This window comes from Capsicum annuum, chromosome 4 (assembly GCF_002878395.1).
Source record: "Capsicum annuum cultivar UCD-10X-F1 chromosome 4, UCD10Xv1.1, whole genome shotgun sequence".
Lineage (NCBI taxonomy): Eukaryota > Viridiplantae > Streptophyta > Magnoliopsida > Solanales > Solanaceae > Capsicum > Capsicum annuum.
In genome coordinates this window covers 165,149,189-165,172,211 of record NC_061114.1, presented here as the reverse complement: position 1 = coordinate 165,172,211, position 23,023 = coordinate 165,149,189, and the positions used below count along the sequence as shown (strand labels likewise).

The 23,023-nt window shown below is 37.8% G+C and overlaps 1 pseudogene; it reads left to right on the top strand.

Annotated features, from left to right (window-relative positions):
• Window positions 1-1,194: 1,194 nt before the first annotated feature.
• The window catches only part of LOC107868840, a 35,543-nt pseudogene continuing 13,714 nt past the window's right edge, over window positions 1,195-23,023 (top strand).

The following is a 23,023-nucleotide window of genomic DNA, read 5'->3' as shown; positions in this document are numbered from 1 at the left end:
AAATGGGATTATCGTATTAAATATAATTCAAATGGGTCCATTGAGCGATACAAGGCACGACTTGTAGCACAAATTTTTCATCAGCAACTAGGTATTGATTACCACGAAACCTTTAGCCCTGTAGTTCGTGCTACGACTGTTCGTATTGTTCTTTCTATTGCTGTTTCATTTTCTTGGCCTATTCGGCAGCTTGATGTCAAAAATGCCTTTTTATATGGTGTCCTTACAAAAGAAGTTTTCATGAAGCAACCTCCAGGTTTTACCCATCTAGATTATCCTCACCATGTCTGCAAACTATCTAAAGCCCTTTATGGTTTGAAACAAGCACCACGTGCTTGTTTTCATCGCTTTAATACTTTTCTCCTTGCTCATGATTTTATGTGTAGCAAATCCGATACGTCTATGTTCATCCATAAGTCATCATCTAGTATGCTTATTTTATTACTTTATGTTGATGATATCATTCTTACTGGTAGTTCTTCACATCTTCTTGATCGCTTTATTTCTTGTTTATCTCGTCAGTTTGCTATGAAGGACTTAGGTAATCTTCACTATTTTCTTGGTGTTCAAGTTGTTCTCTCACCTCACAAACTTCACATGTCTCAACAAAAGTATATATCTGATATGCTTCTTAAATTTCATATGCATACCTGCAAACCTATTCGTACCCCCATTGCTTCTCGTACTTCTATATCTCTTACGGATGGTGAGTTACTTTTAGATCCTAGTGAATATAGGAGTATGGTTGGTGCTCTTCAATACTTGACTATGACTCGTTCAGATATTGTCTATGCTGTCAATATTGTTTCCCAATTTATGCATGCTCCTCGTACAACTCACTTGCATTCTGTTAAGCACATTTTCAGGTATTTGCAAGGCACCATTACAAATGAGTTGTTGTTACGTGCCTCTTCCTCGACCTCTCTGCTTCTTGCCTATTTTAATGCTAACTGGGTTGGTTGTTCCGATAGTCGTCATTCTACCACCGGATTTGCTGTGTTCTTGGGGTCTAATCTTATATCTTGGCGTGCAAAGAAGCAATCAACAATATTTAAATCTTCTACAGAGGCCGAGTATAGAGTTGTTGCTTATACTGTTGCTGAGACCACATGGATTCGTCATATACTTTGTTAGTTTGGCCTTTATCTCCATGAACCAGTTCGCGTATTGTGTGACAACGTCAGTTCTACATATATGTCTCGGAATCCAGTTTTCCATGATCGTTCAAAGCACATTGATGTTGATTTTTATTATGTTCGTGACAAAGTTGCTCAGGATGATCTTGTTGTTCAATATGTGCCCACTCGCTCACAACTTGCAGATATTTTTACCAAAGGATTACCTTCATCTCAATTTTGTCTTCTCCGTGACAATCTGAATGTCATCTTTGTCAGTCCAGATTGAGGGGGCGTATTAGGACTCATGTTGTACTTATCCCATGGATAGCAAACATTTATCTATTAGGAAATGTACTTATCTATACATGTATATTTCTCAATATAAATAGAGGTTATTCACTCTCTCAATTTATTGAGCCATTCACTAAAACATTATCAATTATATGGTCCCAGATCTTCTATATCCGATAAATCAGAAGGATAGATTTTTTTATTATTCTTAGAAGTGTTATTTGGAAGTGATCCACGAAAAGTAGAGTTTTGGTTAATTCAATGAGTGGCAATGGAGGATTCCACGTGTCCTGATGGGTGACATGCAATAATTTTATTGAGAGATGAAGGAGCGCTAGACTGATTAGACAAGATATTATCCGCTATACTTCGACTAGGAGCCAACATGTTGGATTTGTGAGGGGAAAGGTCGGTTACTATATTGTTTTGCAGGGGTAAGGAAGTCTATTCCCCTGAAGAAGCAGGGGCCAAGCAATTAGGCTGAATAGTATCCTTTAGGTTAACCGCCTAAGAGTTTTAGGGGGGAAATATTGTTACTAATTATGTCGTCATCAGTAACCACGGAGTGAGATTTTTGAGACAAAGAACTGTATTGCAGTATAACTAGGGATAGTCTCTCACTACAAATTTGTAAGCTTGAGGACTTAATTCGTAATATGATTTGCAAGGTGGTTGAGTTTATTTTCTAAATATGCAAACAACACTCTGTAAATGGTTCTATTTTGTGGAAAGAGTTACTTTTTAGTATATTTTTTCGTGTCCACTTAGGTTCTTTATGTAATACATGCGTTAATAATGGATATAATAGCATTAATTATAACCTTTACCCTCTCTAATGCAGGATTCAACCTACAAGTACTATGAGGTAATATTGGTTGACCAAGCCCATGCTGCCATTCACAACGATCCAAGGATCAACTGGATTTGCAGCCCAGTGCATAAGCATAGAGAATTATGTGGTCTCACTTCAGCTGGTAAGAAATACGGAGGACACCGAGGCAGGGACATCTGCACCACAAACCCAAATAGATTCTAGTAATTTTTGTATTGAAGTATCCATTTTCTTTCTGAGATATGGTTGCATGCCTAATCAATCTACAGGTGCAAGTAAATTAAGGTCCAGCATCTTAGCTAAATATATTGATGCGAAAACTATTTAATATAAAAAATTTTGTAGTGAATGATACTGTGTAAATGAACAATCGAAAGTCTGTTTCATAGTCTCCAGCAAGCTAATCTTAATTATAGACCTAGCAATTTTCTGTTCATATTGAAATAAATGAAGGACCGAAATCCTGCATCATGAAATTTACATTTTTATTCACTATGAGATGTAAGGTATGGGATTGATTGATTTCTAATGAAACATTAGGTAGGTAATTGATTTTTACCCCATTGAATTTTAATCGAATAAGTGGAATACATTATTTTGATTTGTGAATATGATATTTTGAGGTGTACAAGATATGTGGAAGTCTTCTCTTGCCTGCCGTCTTGGTTTGGTTGGAAATTGGAATATGTTAGTACGGAATTAGTTAGAACGTATCATTTTGGATTAACTGGAATATATTATTTTGACTTATCGATATAAAATTTTGACCTGATAATGATATATACCTTGCAAGCAATATTTGCAATAAGAAAAAGGAAGTAGAGTTTATTGCTTTCAAGTTTCACCAAGCCAATATATGATAACACAGTATTGTAAATCAAAATCTTCTTTCTCATCATCGCTCAACCTTACAGAACTGGTTATCATTTCCAACCTCCCAAGAATTGGATAAATGGTACATTCTTAACATTCTCATTCTGTTTCATAGAATAATTAATTTTGTGTAATCTAATCCAGTAAACTCTTCTTTTCATATTTTTATTGATTTATGTTCTACCGATGAATGATACAATTGATTTGAAATGCTGGTGAATTTGGAATACATGACCTGTCGATTAACAGATCCTAATGGTAAGTTATCCTTTCTAACTGTTTTTTTTTTATAGCTTCCCTCCATTTTAAGCTCCCTTGGTGACTTGTCTATCCAATCAACTCCCTCGTCTCCTTTCTAATCGTGGACTACTTTATGTTTAGAGAATTTATAATAGTTCTATTACACGATCTACCAGCTTTTAGTTAGTAATATCGTATTAAGTAGTACGACTAGCAAATTGTTTAAAGTTATTTTGCTTGTTCTATCCTCGAATGATGTTGTATTTATTAAATAATGCAAAGGTAAGATAAGATAAAGAACTGGGATTAACAAGATGTTTTTAGCTTATTGAAGTTGCCTAGACTTTAAAATTAATTATTAGCCTTGTACTATATATACATAAATATAGTTTTAACCATGTATATATAGTATAAATTTTCGCCGACAGATGAAACCCCTAACTTACATGTAGCTCTGCCCCTGAATAGAGATATTCCGATAATACAATTAAACCTAGTATTTACCTAAAAAAAAAAATTCAAAGCCGACCCACATTCATCTAGTATTTGTAAATTAAAATAAAATAATAAAATAATAAAAATATCAAAACAATACAATTAAACCTAACCTTTACACAAGAAATTCTTCAGTCAACTGACATTTATCTACGACCTGTAAACTATAAAAGAAAAAAATAATAGTGATCACAAAATTTTAATTTTGATCCAACTAATTCTTGTGTGAGCGAAAATTTCGACCCTAAAGAAGATTTTGAATGAAAACAAAGAATATATACATATATATACTAGGTGGCGACGGCCTATGGAGCATGGGCCCAACATTGAAAGATTTTGCGAGTTTGCATATACATATATAAGATAGATATAGCTATTATACATATGGTTGGAAAGAGTATATTAGTTGCATTTGCATTGTTTACATCAGATATTTACTATCATGAAGTACTAAATATTTACTAAACATTTTGTGCTATTTACATAGTGTTGTGCTTTGGCTTCTTGTTTTGTGAGTCGGCACTGACAAAAAGTAACTGTGGCAGATTGAAATTAAAATAAATTTTTAACTATAATGCTCTTTAAGTTCATATAGATCAAAAAAAAAGTAAAGATTTCATAATTCAGGTGGCAACTGAGACCAAGAGGTTGTCACCAAATCTCATAAAAGATTTAATTGATTTTCCACATACTGCAAGATGCTCACACGACCTTGGCTTCCAAAGTAACAACTGCATAATAATAAATGATAATCAATTGTAGCAATGAGCATTCAATCGCTACAAAAAAAGTACCCTAATATTTTCATTCTTTTTTCATGTGGTGCGCTATCTTACATGTTTTAACTCTTTTTCTTTTGCACATCATGATGATGTCTAATATAATCCCACAATGAGGTCTGGGGAGGATAGAATATAACGCTTACGCTATCTTTGTAGGATAGAAAGGTGGTTTTCTATAAACCTTCGGTTCAAAAGGAGTGTAGTCAAAGAAAGATTTAAAGAATAATAACACCAAAATAGCAAGATAAACAATTTGCACGTTAAGGGCAAAAGCTCTCGGCACACATTAAGTAACGATTTGCTAACGTGCACCAAGCGGTGATGGCAAGACGACAAACAGCTACTCGACTACCAGTGCAAGCACCACAGGAACCCCAAGGAAAAATGATTACCCCAGACTCCGGTATTCCACACACTTGCTCCGATGAAGCAAAGTAGGTATAATGGAGAAGATGTGACCAAAGCAAACTCGATACTGGAAGGGGAAGTGTTACAGGAGGAGAATGAGGCGGAATGCTCAAATGCAGCTCGGAAACTTCAATTCTCAGCTGTGTTGCAAGCTACACCACCTATGGAGGAGGATTTAAAGCAGACCAAATCGACTCCAGCTAGTAATCTCCAAGTGCAGGAAGGTATGAAGCTTACTTACATCCCTCTGATGGTTAAGGATGGACGAAAAATAGTGAAAATAAACCACACGGAGGTTGAGGAGGAGTGTGGTAAATGGGAAAATGCAATAATAGGCTGTGTAGTTGGAGGAACACCAAGCTTCAAGGATATGCTGAAGTTTGTCTACAGCATATGGAATTCTGTCACTACACCGCGAGTAGTTGGAGGAACACCAAGCTTCAAGGATATGCTGAAGTTTGTCTACAGCATATGGAATTCTGTCACTACACCGCGAGTATACTCCCATGATGAAGGCTATTTCGTGTTCTTCTTTGAAAATCAGGCTGACAAGAATGAAATCCTACAAAATGGGTCGTATACGTATAATAATCGTCCTATGGTGTTATGGAATTGGGCAAAGGACTTTCGATTCAAAGATGAGATGCTATGCTTCATGCCGCTTTGGGTTGTTCTCCCTGGGCTTTCTATATACTACTGGGCAGAGGACAACCTCAGTAGAATAGCAAGTTATATTAGGAAACCTATATGTGCTGATAGATTAACTAAGGAGGTTGAAAGAATTTCATATGCCCAGATGCTTATCGAAGTAGATATCACTCAAGAGCTTCCTGAGGAGATATATATTGAAAAGCATGATAGTACGATTCATACACAGGCTATAGAATTTGAGTGGGCACCAGAATTATGCCAGGATTGTATGCATATGTGTCACACAACAGGCAAGTGCAGAGAAGTAACCAAGGAGGAAGAACTACCAAAGGTTGTGACTCGACCCAAAGCTCGAAGGAGGAAAATTAACCCAACATGGCTCCCAAAATCCATGAATAAAGACCAGGGTCAGAAGGACCTAAGTAAACGAAAATAAAGGTAAAAAGGGACAACAGCCAAATGGGAAAGAAATTATGGTGGATCGTGCTGGGTCCTTTCCTACTTTACAACAAGCGTATCAGAAAAGTCCTAAGAGCATAGGTAGTGTAATGCAACACCTGACATCTCAAAGAAAGGAGAAAGGCCAACCATCTGTACCTACTGACAGGGCTAAAGCACCTGACCTGACAGGAGGTACATGATATTTAGCTTATGGAACGTAAGGGGGCTTAATAAGCCCTTTAAACAGAAGAAACTAAGATCCTTCTTACAAATAAATAAGGTAGATATCATTGGCTGTTTAGAGACAAAAATACAAGCTACAAATGCAAAAAAAAGTTCAAAATTCATTTGGCCAGGAATGGAAGGTATATGCTAACTATCCTACTATAGAAAATGGAAGAATATGGGTATATTGTAAACAGGGGAGTGTGGATGTTACAATCTTGGAAACTTCAGCACAACTGGTACATTGTGCAGTTCAAGATAAGGACTCCACTTTCACATGCTGGACGACATTTGTGTATGGGTTCAACACACTTGCAGCAAGAAGAACTCTATGGGATCACCTGAGACACACAGGAGCAAATTGCCAAAACCCTGGGTAGTGTTGGGTGACTTCAATGCTATTTTATCTTATGATGATAGGATTAATGGTAAACCGGTTACTCCACAGGAACTGGTAGACTTTCAGCAATGTATAGATGATGTTGGGATTGGACCTTTGCCTAGTAAGGGCCATAGATACACTTGGTGTAATAAGAGAGATCACCAGGCAAGAATTTATAGTCGTATTGACTGGGCATGAGGCAACCACTTATGGTTCATACATTATAACCGTGTAAAGGCAGAGTATAAAGACTTTGGGTTCTCGGATCACACACCTATAATCCTCAGTACTGACCTCTCAGCGATGCAGGTGAGAAGACCTTTCAGGTTGTTGAATGTAGTGATACAGCAGGAAGATTTTAAAGCCCTGACCAGAGCAATATGGCAACAAAAAGTACCAGGCTACAAGATGTATAATGTATGGAGGAAATTATATTATATAGCTAGACAAACCAAAGGATTGCAGAAGGAAATGAGTGTTGTGGACAAAAGAGTAGATGAGTACAAGACCAGACTGAACCAAGTGCCAGACTGAACCAAGTGCAGAAAGGGTTAAAGAGTGACTTATTCAACCAGGAACTCATTGGTGAAGAGAGACAAGTACCACACAACATAGAGTACTGGGAGACAATCAACGAGAGGATCCTAAAGCAGAAATCAAGAGCATTCTAGATCAAGCAAGGGGACAGGAACTCAAAATAATACTTTGCCTACCTGAAGACAAGACAAGCTAGGAACAGAATATCCTCAATCACCACTGACCAGGGAGTGAAGCTGACAGACCCACAGCTCATCCAACAGGAATTTGTGATTTTTTTAAATCATTGCTTAGACAGGCAGCAGATACATTACAAGGGTTGGACATCACAATAGCTAGAGATGGGGCCTGCTTAACTATTGCACAACAACAAGAACTCCTTATACCTGTAACAGCAACAACAGATGTAATGGAAGTTGTAAAGGATCTACCAGTTGATAAGAGCCCTGGAATTGATGGATTCAATGCTGAATTCTTCAAAACACACTGGGAAATAATAGGTACTGAGGTTACAGAAGGAATTCTACAATTCTTTAAGAATGGTAAATTGTTAAAGGGAGTTAATATAACCACTGTGAAACTGGTGCCAAAAGTTCAGAATGCTACTTATGTCAAAGAATACAGACCAATTGCCTGTTGCACAACATTATACAAGAAGATCTCAAAACTTATTACAAATAAGTTAAAAGCTGTGGTGGATTATATTGTGAGCCCTTCAGAATCAGCTTTAATTAGTATTAGGAATATCATTGATAATGTGATAATTGCACATGAACTAGTCAAAGGATACTCACAGAAATGGGTGTCACCTAGGTGCACAATTAAGGTGGATATAAGGAAGGCATATGACTCAGTAAAGTGGCCTTTCTTAAGGATAGTATTACTGGAGTTTGGATTGCCAACTCAGCTGGTTATCTTGATAATGGAATATGTGACAACAGTTCAATATACTCTGTTGATTAATGGAGGACTGACCACAGTATTCCCAGCAAAGAAAGGGCTAAGACAAGGGGACCCTATGTCCCCTTTGTTTTTTATCTTAGTAATGGAATACTTGCATAGAACCTTGCAGCAGCTAAGGCATAATCCCCAGTTTAATTACCATCCTAGATGTAATAAGCTGGGTATTATCCACATATGTTTTGCTGATGATCTCCTCATGAGCTGTAGAGCAGATGAAATATTCATAAAACTGATGTTTGAGGCCTTTCATCACTTCTCAGCTGTATCTGGCTTGCAAACAAATATAGAAAAAAAGCTCTTTATTTATTGCAGGAGTCACTTCAAAATTTAAATAGACGATATTGAGGGAGTTGCAGTTAGCTCCAGGTGACCTTCCTTTCAGGTATTTAGGGGTCCCATTGTCTACTAGAAAACTTACTGTATCTTAGTGTATGTCTTTGGTGGAGAGGATGATTGATAGAATCAAGTGTTGGTCTTCAAAGCTGTTAGCTTACAGTGGTAGATTACAACTGATGAAGTGTATTATTCGAGATACAGATATATTGGGCACAAAATTTCCTGCTACCCAAGAAGATCACAAATATGGTCACAACTGTGTACAGAACATTCCTTTGGACTGGAAGTAATAATTGCTCAAGGAAAGCTTTAGTTGCTTGGGCAACTATTTGTCAACCTAAAATTGTAGGAGGGATGAATGTTATAGATGTGACATATTGGAATAGAGCTGCAATTTGCAAGCTCCTATGGGCAGTGGAGCAGAAACAAGACAAACTATGGGTCAGATGGATCCAACAACAACAACAACAACAAACCCAGTGTATTCCCACCTAGTGGGGTCTGGGGGGGTAAGATGTACGCAGTCCATACCTCTACCTCTGATGAAGTAGAAAGGTTGTTTCCGATAGACCCCCGGCTCAAGACACGAGATACCACACAAACACATAGTAAAGCACAGAAGCAGATTACATAACATAAATACGGCACCCATAAGTAATATAAAACAGAGGAAAGCAGAGGAAAGCACACAGATTCGTAATAAAACATGGAACACGGAAGACGGAATCATAACAGGAATAAAACCCCCACCAAGTAATTCCCTACACTAGCGACCCAAACTGGCCCTAATCCTCTGCCGAAATTCGCGCCCTCCAGACCTTCCTATCTAGGGTCATGTCCTCGGTGAGCTATCACTGTTCCATGTCCCGCCTAATCACCTCGCCCCAGTACTTCTTCGGCCTACCCCTACCCCGCCTAAAACCATCCAACGCTAGCCTCTCACACCTACGGACCGGGGCATCCATGCCCCTCCTCTTCACGTGTCCGAACCATCTCAATCGTGCTTCCTGCATCTTGCACTCCACTGAAGTCACACCAGCCTTCTCCCGGATAGTCTCATTCCGAACTCTATTCCCTCTAGTCAGTCTACACATCCAGCGCAACATCCGCATTTCTGCCACCTTCATTTTTTGGATGTGGGAGTTCTTAACTGGCCAACACTCCGCTCCATACAACAAGGCCGGACGGACTACCACCCTGTAGAATTTGCCTTTAAGCTTGGGCGGCACCTTCTTATCACACAGCACCCCCGACGCGAGTTTCCACTTCATCCATCCCGCCCCAATGCGGTGCGAGACATCCTCGTCAATCTCACCGTTACTCTGGATCACGGACCCAAGATACTTGAACTTATCCCTCTTACATACCTCCTGTGTTTCCAGCTTCACTACTACCTCATTCTCCCGTCTCACGTCATTAAACTTGCATTCCACATACTCTGTCTTGCTTCTGCTCACCCTGAACCCTTTAGACTCAAGAGTTTGCCTTCACACCTCTAATTTGTCATTCACACCCCCTCGAGTCTCATCTATCAGAACTACATCGTCTGCAAAAAGCATACACCACGGCACCTCCCCTTGAATGCGCCGCGTCAACACATCCATCACCAACGCAAACAAAAAGGGACTAAGAGTAGATCCCTGATGCAATCCTGTCAGGACAGTGAAATGCTCTGAGTCTCCTCCCGCCGTCCTCACCTGGGTTTTCGCTCCATCATACATATCCTTAATTACTCTGGTATATACCAGCGGTACTTCACTCACCTCCAAGCATCTCCAAAGCACCTCCCTGGGAACTTTGTCGTATGCCTTCTCCAGATCGATAAACACCATGTGCAGATCCTTCTTCCGCTCCCTATACTGCTCCACCAACCTCCGCACCAGGTGGATTGCCTCCGTCGTCAAGCGGCCGGGCATAAATCCGAACTGGTTTTCTGAAATAGACACTATCCGTCTCAGCCTCGCCTCGACCACTCTCTCCCAGATCTTCATAGAGTGACTCAATAACTTAATCCCCCTATAGTTATTGCAACTCTGAATGTCCCCCTTATTCTTATAGAGAGGGACCATGGTACTCCACCTCCACGCCTCGGGCATCTTTGCCGTCCTGAAGATTTCATTAAACAATCCAGTCAACCACCTTACACCAGCCTCTCCAACGAACTTCCAAAACTCCACCGGTATCTCATCCGGCCCCGTCGCCCTACCCCTTCGCATCCTGCGGACAGCCTGTCTAACCTCTTCTACCTTAAAACGTCTACAATAGCTAAAATCCCGACACTCCTCTGAGTGCTCCAGTTCCCCTAACACAATAGCTCTATCCCCTTCGTCATTCAAGAGCCTATGAAAATACGACTGCCATCTCTTCTTAATGTGGCCGTCCTCCACCAACACTCTACCATCCTCCCCCTTAATGCACCTCACCTGATCGAGGTCACGACCCTTCCTCTCCCTAGCCTTAGCGAGTCTAAACAACTTTTTCTCCCCTCCTTTCTCCTGCAACCCTGCATACAAGCTCTCAAAAGCGGTCGTCTTAGCTGCCGTGACTGCTGACTTCGCCTCCTTCCTCGCTAGCTTGTACTCTTTCCTGTTTACCCGCTTCTCCTCTACGTCCTTACTTTCCACCAACTTAGCATACGCCCCTTTCTTGGTCCCCACTTTCTTCTCCACCTCTTCATTCCACCACCAATTCCCCCGACGGTGCCCGGCCCGGCCCCTAGAAACACCCAACACCTCACTTACATTCTCCCTGATGCACCTTGCCGCCCTGTCCCACATACTATCCACGTCCCCCCTACACTCCCACACCCCCATTCCCGCCAACCTCTCCCCTATCTCCCACGCATTCACTGGCGTCAGGCCGCCCCACTTAATTCTCGGTCTACACTCCTTAGTCCTCCTCTTTCTATTCTTCTTTATACCCAAATCCATAACCAAGAGCCTATGCTGGGTCGAAAGATTCTTACTCGGGATGACTTTATAGTCCTTACACAACGCCCTATCCCCTTTCCTAAGCAACAAAAAGTCAATCTGAGTCCTGGCTACCGCGCTTCGAAAGGTGATCAGGTGCTCGTCCTTCTTCGGGAAGCCCGAGTTCACCCCCACCAGCCCAAAGGCCCTCGCAAACTCCAGTAGGGTCGCCCCCTCGTCATTTCTCTCCCCAAAACCAAAACCACCATGCACGTCACCAAAGCCTCCCGGTAGCGCCCCGATGTGCCCGTTGAAATCCCCTGCTACAACAATCTTCTCCGAACTAGGCACGCCTCTCACCACCTCCTCCAAAGCCTCCCAAAACCGCATCTTCTCCTCCCCCTCCGATCCCACTTGCGGCGCATAAGCACTACACACGTTCAGGGTAAACCCCCGAACGACCAACTTAATAGTCATCAACCTATCGTTGATCCTCTTCACCTCCACTACCTGACCTCTAAGCTCTTCATCTACTAAGATGCCAACTCCATTCCTACGCCTGTCGCTCCCAGAGTACCACAACTTGTAACCATCCACATCCCTAGCCTTAGACCCTACCCACTTGGTCTCTTGGACACACGCAATGTTGATCCTCCTCTTCCTAAGAATCTTCACAAGCTCTATGGACTTACCCTGAAGGGTCCCTATATTCCAAGACCCAACCCTCAGCCTACCGTCCCGCCCTCCACTACCCCCTCCCCCCGCGGCCAAACCTTGGCCCCCCTCCCACTCCCGCCCTCTCCTCCTCCCCCGCCCCCACCACGGCCCCACTCCCCAACCCCCTCGGACATGACCTTATCCACCCATTACCGCCCACAGCCACAACTACACGAAAGTATAGGAAAATATACAGATATACACGGTGGTAGTATCAAATCAGCAGCAAGGAAATACAAGGCTCACACAAATTCAAAGGAATACTCCCCAAACAAAACTATACTCAATTAGGGGGCAAACACCACCGTTCTCAACACCCACCGCCCCAAATACAGGTTCCCAGCCAATAACCCAATCCAAAGCAGTGGAAGAAACGACCACAGCAACAGCAACAACAGACAACAGACAATGTCCACAAATTCCACGCAAGTCAAGGTACAGGGGCTACTACTAGCATAATACTAAGAATGGAATATGAAATAATGAAATAAAATGGAATATGAAATAACGAAAATAACAAAGGTTAGAAGTCACCGGATTACGCTTGGAGCTGCGACTGCTGGAGACGGAGCGGCGGCTGGCTGGCTGAAGGCCGAGGTGGGGGGAGGGCTGGTGTACCCCGCTATGGGGGGGGTACGGACAGGACAGGTAAGGGTGGGGGAGTGGGGGGCCGGCCGTCGGGTCGGTGGTCGGCGCCGGGGATCGGAGGTCGGGGCCGGCGGTCGGGTCGGGTCGACGCCGAAGGTCAGTGACGGCGCCGGGGACCGAGGACCGGTGCGAGAGGGAGGGAGAGAGGGTAGGGGGAAAGAGAGAGAGAGAGAGCTGTTAGAGAGAGAGCCGTTTGGGCGGCGCCGGAGGTCGGCGCCGGGGGCCAGAGGTCGGGCCCAGAGATCGGGCCGGGTCGACGCCGACGGTCCGCGACGGCGACGGGGGCCGATGACCAGTGCGAGCGAGAGAGAGGGTAGGGAGGAAGAGAGAGAAGAGAGAGAGCCGTTCATGGGTCAAATGGATCCATAGCTACTATATTAAAGAACACAGGATGGACACAATGTGCATTCCAAAGCAAGCTAGTTGGATAATAAAGAAAGTTCTTGATGCAAGAAAGTGGCTATCAGGTACAAGAAGCATTCATCAAGAACTACAACAAATAACTGATCATAAAAGATTCAATATCTGAAGGCTTATCACTACATGAGACCACAATACCAGATGGTTAATTGGCACAAAGTGGCCTTGGTGAAAGGGATGATTCCCAGACACCAATTCATTCTCTGGTTGGCTTTACATAACAGACTTGCAACTGTGGATAGAGTTGGTAAATAGGGTATTCAAGTGAAGAAAGAGTGTGCTATGTACAACAGCGGGGGAGGAAACATTTGAGCATCTGTTCTTTAAATGCAATTACTCTCAAACTATTTGGAGCTCCATTCTACATTGGCTAGGATATCAGCAGAGCATAGGGGATTGGCAGTATGACATTCAGAACCTAATACACCTAATGTCCAACAGCAGACCAAGAGCTAGCATACTTGGATTCTATTTAGCAGCAGCAGTGTATCACATATGGGCAAAAAGAAATGCTAGAAGATTTACTACTCAAAAAAAGGATATCAGACAAAGAGACAAAGAGACAAAGAGCCAGAAGCATTGTCATTCAGTTATTTGTAGCAGGTCAAACACATAGCAAATGGAAAGTATATTTAGATAGCTTAACAGGTTATCCAATGTAAATTTAGATAACTAGTAAATTGATTAGAAAATAGTTCTATTGTGAGTTGGAACTGAGTCAAAAAAGTCCAGCTGGTTTGTAATGCACATTTTTTGGTTGAATGGAAAAGTTAACTGTTTATCCAAAAAAAAGACAAACAAATTTTTCACCTGAGGTTTTCAGGAAAGATCCATCAAGCCATCCCTCAGTGATTGTCCGTGGAACAATCGACTGGAATGGCATTTTTGCAGCCAGAGAAAGATCCATACTCTCGGCCATCCTAGAAAAGCCCTTCAGCATTTGACTAGAACTTATAAGACCTTTCTGCGGCCTCCTTTAAAAGTTTTAGAATAAGTGGTTGCAGAAGCTTTTCGATTTTCATCAGAAGTTTTAATGCAACAGCTTAACCAAATAAGACCTTTTAAGGCTCAGATCAGTACAAACAAGGCAAAGGAGATGATGCATCTGTCATGGCTGCTGACCTCAGCTGCATTACAGCTCAATCAGCTCATAGTACCTTCCAGATCGCCCCGTCAAGATACAGAACCAGCTTTCTTGCCCACATGAACTCTAGACAGCTTAAATCATCAAAACCTCTAATCCGTAATAGCAAAAACAACAACAACAGCGAAAACCTATTTCAACGATTTCAAGGCTGATCATGGATGATGATGATGTTTTTTCTGTACGCATATTATAGAAAGTTCTAATTTTAAGCCTCAGACTAGAAACAACAAACCAATTTTCTCTCTTTCATCTCTGGTTCAGCAGCCTGAGTGACTCTACGTTGTTGTGTGAAGAGATTTCATTTCAATTACATAATGTGATTTGGCTGAAGATGGTTTAATCAAGAAAGATAATAAGCTCATAGAACACATTAAGCTAGCAGTAACATATTTAAAAGCAAGTGACCTTAATTTCAGTTGTTTCTAAAAAAATATCAATATTTTTCCTCTCAGATATTGAAGAGATGCTTCTACTTCTTTCTCCAGACCAAATTTTGCCTGCAAACAGTTCAATAAGTAAGTTAGGAATCCAACTATTACAAAAACAATAGTATAAAAAACAAAACATAAACCCTTTCATCCAATACAAGGGTAAGACAGAAAAGATATGAAAGTGAAAACTGACCAAAAACAAGAAAGTAAACATCAAAACTAAAGCACCAAGCATTAGTTTAACATTTTTGTCGTAGAATAGCGTATGTACATAGACCTTATCCCTACCTCTTAAATGGAGATAGAGGTTGTTTCCAAAAGATCCTACACTCAAGTGAAGCAAATAAACGTAGTAATGGATCATTAAATTTACAATAACATATCCCGTGAAATCTCTTAAAGTGAGATTTGGGGAGAATATAGTGTAAGCACACCTTACCCCTACCTCTTGGAGAGAGATAGAGATTGTTTTCGAAAGACCCTCGGGTCAAGCGAAATAAATTAAAGTAGTAATGGATCATTAAATCTACAACAACATATCCCGTGAAATTTCATAAGAACAACCACGTAGAGGGTAAAATATCAGATGATTACCATCATTCTGGCATAAGCCAATCCAATAGGGCCAGCCCATATTACACCAATAGTTTGTCCTTTACGCAAGTTCTCCCCAAAACTGGAAGAGAATTCCAATAAAATTAGCGAAGTTTAAGACCAAAAGAATTTAATTATGGATCTGAGAAAACACAATAAATAGAATTAAACATTTTCATACAAGTGTGGAAACCATCCTTCATATTTGTCATCTCTCATAAACTCATCTGCCTCAACAATTCTTACCGCTGCTGCTAAGCTAACTCTGCTGTAGTCTCTGTCAGTACTCCCTGACCATAAGAACATTATTTGAGAAGAGAAAATGGACGATTCTATGCATATGCACATATCCAAATAACAAACAAGTTTTCTTGATAACTTCCACATACCAATAGCCATTAAGATCACAGATAAGTTTTCTTGCAGCATTTACCATATTGATCAAGACAATTTGATCCTACAAAATTACTCCGATGGCAAGGACTGATATTGTATTTTTAGGATTTATTACTTTTTTGTAAAGGGATTTTCAGATACAAAATTATTACCTTTTCAAAAAAATAACCACAATGCATCATATACTTTATCATCACCATAGAAAGACAGTTGTGACCAACAGAAAGTTGAAGTTTGAACCTTTCCGACTGAACCTGCCTGTTTAACTTCTGGCGCTTTGAATAAGTTGAATCTAGAGAAGACTAAGAGGAGGGAAGAGGAAGATAGAGAAACCAACATTTATCCCATTCTATTCCAACCCAATACTATATTTCTAAATTAAGTGCAGCTCAATATTTGATGGACTCATAATCTGTGTACAGCCTTAGTGTAGAATTTACCAAGATATTGATATGTGACATCATGTAACAGCGAATAAAGATACAATCGATTCAAAAATTGTATTCATTAAAATAATAAATTATGAATAATACAACACAATATAATAATAATACAATACGATGCATGAGGATAAAATGAAAAGTTACTTTCTCTAATGAATGATATATCTATTTTCGAAAGAGAAGCAATTAATTTTTACACAGGAAAGCAAAAATTAGTTTCATCAAACTGTTCGTGGACATAATAAATGAAGATATTGATATGAAACCATGAAGCCAACAGATTCCACAAAATTTCAATTACGTCCAAAAAACAACATAAGTGAACGAATTGGGTCTTTTTCAATTACCGCCTCCAACATAAAGTATGCTTAATTTTAAGAAAATTCCTATAGATTTAAATTTTCTAAATCAATCCTTAATTAATTGATTTATTTAGATGATTTAATGTTAATTAATATGAGATTTTACTATGGATATCAGTCAGCTAGACGAAGAGAAAAGAGATTCTTACCTCTCCGTTGTCGGAGATGGAACAGAAAATTAGAATTTTGAGTGACGGCAGTGGCTGAAACTTGGAGAGGAAAATGCTCAAGTGCATTAACCCAAAGGCAGTAGTGGTAGAAGAAAGGAGAGGAAAGTGCTGGAGGGTTTTTTGTGTTTAGAATAGAAGAACGGAAGAGGAAAGTACTGTAGGGTTCTTTTGTTGACACGCAAGAAGAAGATGGAGGATACGTAAACAATTATATTGAAAAAATGAAAACGCCCTTTAATGCTTAAACAGACATGTTGAAACTAACCCTCTTCCAATATATATATATAGGGAAACCAACATAGTGAAGAAGATGGTTAGAAAATCAAGCATCTACCAATCTCTACATGTAATTGAATCAAGTTAGATGAGTATCAATCATATTCTTATAATAGGTAAATCAGTTTGTTCTCTAGTTTAACGTATATCTCAATATTTATAGAAGTATTTCCTTATTAAGTCCTATTTTAGGCGCATTTTTCTAATTGAATAATAGAAAAGAAAATATTAATTAATTCTTCATTTAATGTACATCTCAATATTTATATAAGTATTTCCTTAATAGAGTCCTATTTTAGGCGCATTTTTCTAATTGAACAGTAGAAAAGAAAATATTAATTAATTCTCTTACCATATTTTAGGAGTCCCATATATTTTAGGAAGTCTAAAAGAAAGAAAAATATTTAATTAATTTCCCTACCATATAGTTTAGGAGTCTCATAAATTTTAGGAGGGCTAGTTAATATAATAAAAAAATAATTAAATAATATATTTTAAAAAATAGTGAAAAGACAGTTGTGTCTAAAGAAGAGTCAAGTTCAAATCATTTTTCTAAGGGTTTTCACACTTTTAATATATTATTATTATTATTATTATTATTATTATTATTATTATTATTATTATTATAGATAAGGGATTTAGGTCATTAATGAAAAAGATAAAGTTTTGGGTGTGTTTGGTATGATGGAAAATATTTTTCATGGAAAATGTTTTCCTGAAAAAAGTTTTCTGGAAAATAAGTTGGCTTTCTACTTATTTTCTCATGTTTGGTTGGCGAGTGGAAAATATTTTTCGAAAAATATTTTATGGTGTTTGATTGGTGAGTAGGAAAATATTTTCTAGTGTTTGATTGGTGAGTGAAAAATATTTTTTAGAAAATACTACTAACTGTTAACTAGTATATCAGTGCCTATAGCAACTCAACAATTTGTAAGAACTAATTTAAGCATAGGAAACAATATCAATACCGAATGCTAAAATATTACAATTACTAAATTTAATCAACTACTAATTAGCAAATATATGAGATATTTTTAACATTTTGTTAGGACAATCTCAAGATGCTACAATCAATAGAAATACAACGGAACGACAAGCTTATTCAACCTTGTAAAACAAGCTACACCAATGACAAAATGAAATATACAATTAGCAAAAGTAATATAGGTAAGTCTTTCTCTATGCATATGGAAATAACAATACATTCAACGAATATTAGAAAAGAAAAAAATTTGAATTTCACTATTTTTTATTTCAAACAGTGAAAAATTTAAACAAAGAACAGTGAAAAATATTTTCGAGTAATGATGAACTTTTTGAGAAATGTGAATATGAGTGTTGTTGAGGTGGAGAAAAGGGGTGGGGATGGGGGCATAAGTTACATTTGTCATTTTTCGGAAAATGACTTCCCTTGACCGATGAGAGAAGTCATTTTCCCTCAAATGGAGGAAAATGAGCTGTTATGAAAAATATTTTCCCAACATTTAACTATAACCAAACAAGGGAAAATAAGAAAATATTTTACAGAAAAAAATTTCCGTCATACCAAACACACCATTATGTAGTTTAGTAAAAATAAATTGTGGTGTTATATAATTTTTCCTACATCCAAATACCACTTGACTGTAAGAAAAGGGTCCAACTCTTGCTGAAATTGTCTCCCTACCTCTTTAAGTCCGTCCCCCCACCCCCCCACCCTCCTCCCCCGCTCCCAAAAAAAAAGTTACTGCTTGTTGTAGACCGATGAACTTTGACTATCTAGTATTGAGCAACAGTCTAGCATCCTTACGCCTTATACTAGTCTAAGCCACACTAAGACTGACAGTGAAGTCATTCCGGTTTGATTTTAAAAAGTAGGAAGTAGCATGGTGTCGACTTTTTTTGTCGCCAGAGGATCAAAAGATCTGTCTTTCTCCCCTTGTGATTATGGATCACCCATTCAGTCTAATACCAAAGCACCCCGGTTCAATACCTGGAAGTAGAAGAGAAAACTTCTCTTTTCATAAGTAGTGCTTCTCATTCTCTACTACCATAGCTATAGGAACGAGCGAACTTGGCCTCTTTTCCCTCATCTTTCTAATGCCATTAGCAAGAATCTTTTTGAGAATAGTTAGATTCTACTTCTACGACTTAGAGGATCTAGAGGCGATCGTAGAAGGAGACTTTCTTAGATACCCACATAGGTCAAATCATTATATCTATAATATATATCTATATCTATCTATAATTTATAATCTATATCTATAACCTATAGTATATTAAAAGTGTGAAGACCTCTAAAAAAATAATTTAAACTTTTTCCTTTTCTTTAAAAGCCTCTATAATAGACAAAGTGATCTTTTCACCTTTTTATTTAAATTATAATATTACTATATTTTTATAATATTAATAATTATAATAAATATATTAAAAAATAATAGGGCAAAATGACCTTCTGGACCTCTGTACTATGTCGGTTTTGTAAATTGGACACTTTTACTTACATGTTTGTCATCTGGACCCCTGAACCCACTAAAAGGTAATATTTTAAATACTTTTTCGGTGAGTGTAACACACTATCGCTACGCCAGCTGCCATGTTAGCTTCCACGTCATTTTTAAATATAAAAAATATTAAATATTAAAATAAATAAATAAATTAAAAGAAAAACAATCCTCCTCCCCCCTTCCTCTTTTCCCTCTCTCTTTCCCTTTTCTTTCTCTTTTCCTGATTCTTATACTCCCTCTCTCTATCACTCTTTCTTCAGCTTCTTCTTCTCCTCTCTCTCTTCTCCTTCTTCTTTTCTTTATAAACCCCAATTAATATATTCTACTTCCAATAAATCAAAAAAAGCAATTAAAATTGTTAGATTTTATAAAAAAAAATTCATATGAATTCAAGATCCATAATACCCATTTTATATATTGATTGTGTTTGGTTATTTGGTGTGAAATTTTATATTTTTTTGTTAGCAAGTGATTCCGTGATAAAATTAAAATGCAATTGAAATTTGATTTTTTTTGAATTAATTTCATGGTATTTGATTTGAATTAATTTCATGATGTCTTGACCAAATCTTACCCCAAAACTGAAATTTAACACAAAAATTGACCAAAGCTGCTAATGAACTTAGAGGAGAAAATTTTTTGTAATGAGATTTTATAGTGGGGTTTTGTAATCCTGGGTTCTTGATGGAATTTTGTAATGCTGTGGGCTGGGGTGGGGTGGGGGAGTGACGGAATGCTGGTGTGGTGGTTGTTGTGTTACTTGGGGAAGGGTGAAAGACGGGGTGGGGGAATGAGGAGAAGGTGGAAGATGAAAAAAGGGTGGGAGACGGGGAGGGTGCTGGATGGGGGATGGGGGATGGGAATGGTGGTGGACTGGTGGATGAGGTGAGGGACGGTTGGTGACTGGTGGATGGGGTGGGGGACGGTGGTCACTGATGGATGGGGTGGGGGACGGTGGGGGAGGGGGTGGGGTGATGGACGGGGTTGGGGGTGGGGGAGGGCCTTTTTTTATCTTTTTTCAAAAATATATTTTTTAGTTTTTAAAAATATTTGTAAATTTAAAAAGCTGAAAAAATATTATATTTAAAATTTTTAAAAATATTTTTAAATTTAAAAAGTTGAAAAAAGCTGGATGGGGTGGAGGGGCTGGGACGAGGTGGGGGAGTGGCTAGACTGGAAAGGGGGTGGGGGTTTATTTTTTATTTTAAAATTTATTATTTTTTTAATTTTTAAAAATATTTTTAAATTAAAAAACTGAAAAAAATTTAATCTTTTTTTTATTTTTTAATTATTTTAATATAAAATTGGAAAAAATTTAACCCCCACTCGCACCCCAGGCGAGTGTAATCACTCTCCTCGTCCTAGTCAGCATTTTAATGTCACATAGACAAAGTCAATGGTCAAAGGGTTTAAAATATAACTTTTTAGTGGGTTTAGAGATTCCGATGACAAACATGTAAGTAAAAGTGTCCAACTTACAAAACCGACATAGTATAGGGCCAGAAGGTCATTTTGCCAAAATAATAGAGAAGAAGTTTGTTAGGTGGAAAATTTGGTGACTTTTCCAACATTTATGGAAAATATTGATTTTCTAATAAAGACAAACGCGTTGAATTTTTCAAAATCTACGGGAAAGGTTAGTTTTTTAAGGTAAGAAAATTATTTTTATGAAAAACAGTTATTAAAATACATGAATATATGAAATACTCCTAAAATATTAAATAGTGTCCTTTTTTATTTATGAATCCTCTACTTCTATATATATGAATAGCCTTTTAATTTTAGATTTTTATTGTGTAACGGTTGTCTCGAGATATGTTTTCTAAAGTTTTAATATATATATTCCTGAAGTTCTAACTAGTAAATTCTTGATAGATAATTGTTATAGTATCTATGATTTTCAATAATAAATTCTTGATAGACAAATGTTATAGTAGTATTTATTATTAAAAAGATAAATTTGTTGTTTTCTCAAATTTTAGTATAAACTTGAAGTTTACAGCAGTAAATTATCATTTATTTTTTATAGACAATTGCATGTTCAAGTATTTGAGATACATATTACTCCGTTTATATGAGTTAAATAGATACAAACTTTTAACGTGAGTGACTATTTTTTAATAATTTTATTTGTCGTGGGACACACATGCAAAACACGTACACTTGACTAGTGTATGTATATATATATACCAAGTTATACACATAATATACATGAACAATGTATATTATACATTCATTAAGTATTTTTAATTTAAGTTAGGTGGACTAACAGGGGCGGATGTAGAAGGTACTTTGGGGGTTCCCAGGAACCCATTAACTTTCGTACATATCTTGTATTTATTTTGAGAAATCTAGTAAATATATAAAAGTTATAAGTTAGGAACCCATAATAAAGTGTGTTATTGGTTTTGTGGCAAAGCAAGTGCATGTTGAAACATTGTTGCCCTCTTGGTTGTGGGTTCTAACCCCATCACTCACTTTTTTTTTTGAATTTTTATTTTGCCCAAGGAACCCACAAGTTTAAAATTTTAAATCCGCCTCTGTGGACCAACGATTTAGGTTAATCTCTCAAAAAGAAAATGTTTCTTATTTAAAGAAACCTAACTTCAAACTAATACTAAATTCCTACGACATTATATTCTCTGATTAAACTATTCTCTACTAACTTCACTAAATTAAATCTGCAGGGCCAATGATCTACAAGGGAATCTACCATCTATTTTATCAGTACAATCCTAAAAGTTCTGAATGGGGCAACATTGCATGGGGTCATGCTACATCTACTGATCTTGTCAACTGGACTGTTCATCCTCCCACTCTGTCACCTTCAGACCCATATGACATCAGCGGTTGTTGGTCAGGTAGTTGCTATTTTGTAAAAATAATATACGTCCAGTTTTTACCTTATTCAGGAGATTCATTTTTTAAGTATAAATATATATTTCACTACTAAAAAAATCTGAAAAACCGACCACACATTGTGGTCGGAAAAAACCGACCACTACTGGTCGGTTTTAAAATTTTTTTATTTTTTTTTAAAAGCGACCACATGTGGTTGCTTTTATATTTACAAAAATCAAAATAATTATTTTAATAATTTTTATATTAATTATTATTTATTTTACAAAGAAAAATTTTAAAAAATCAACAAAACCGACCACTTGTGGTCGGATTTTTCTAAAAAATATAATTGAAAAATATTTTTAAAAACCGACCACTTGTGGTCGGTTTTTAATTTAAAAAAAAAAGAATTTTTTAATTTATTTTTTAAAAAATGGTCAGTTTTAATTTTTTTTAAAAAATATATCTATATATTTTTAAAAAACCAACCACAAGTGGTCGGTTCTTTAATTAAAATAAAAAAATAATTTTACATAAACCGACCACTTGTGGTAGATTTTTAAACTAAAAAAAATAAAAAAGTAAATAATTTTTAGAAACAAATAATTA